Genomic DNA, 535 nt, shown 5'->3' with positions numbered 1-535 from the left:
TCCCTTCTTTTTATCCCTTTCTTTTTCCCTACCGATCATTCTTAGTTCTTATGTTCGATAGATGGAGGAAATCACATATAGTTGTCTTTCTCTGCTTGACTTATTTCACTTAGCATTATCTCGGCCCAGTGCCGTCCATGTTGTAACAAATGTTAAGAACTGTGCTCTTTCTGATTGCTGAGTAATATTCCATTGTATATATGGACTACACTTCTTAATCCAGTCATCTGTTGAAGGGCATCTTCGGCTCCTTCCACGATTTAGCTATTGTGGACATTGCTGCTATGAACATTGGTGTGCATATGGCCCTTCTCTCACTAGCGTCTGTATCTTTGGGTAACACCCAGTAGTACAATGGCTGACTCAGGGTAGCTAATTTAATTTTAAGTGACTCCACACGTTTTCCAGAGTGGCTGTACCAACTTGCTATTCTAACTCAACAATGTAGGAGGGATCCCTTCTCCACATCCTCTCCAACAATTGTTGTTTCTTGCCTTGTCTATTTTTGCCATTCTAACTGGCGTAAGGTGGTATT

Source organism: Ursus maritimus, unplaced genomic scaffold, assembly GCF_017311325.1.
Source record: "Ursus maritimus isolate PB19 unplaced genomic scaffold, ASM1731132v1 scaffold_9, whole genome shotgun sequence".
Classification (NCBI taxonomy): Eukaryota; Metazoa; Chordata; class Mammalia; order Carnivora; family Ursidae; genus Ursus; species Ursus maritimus.
Note: the sequence above shows the minus strand (reverse complement) of the source record.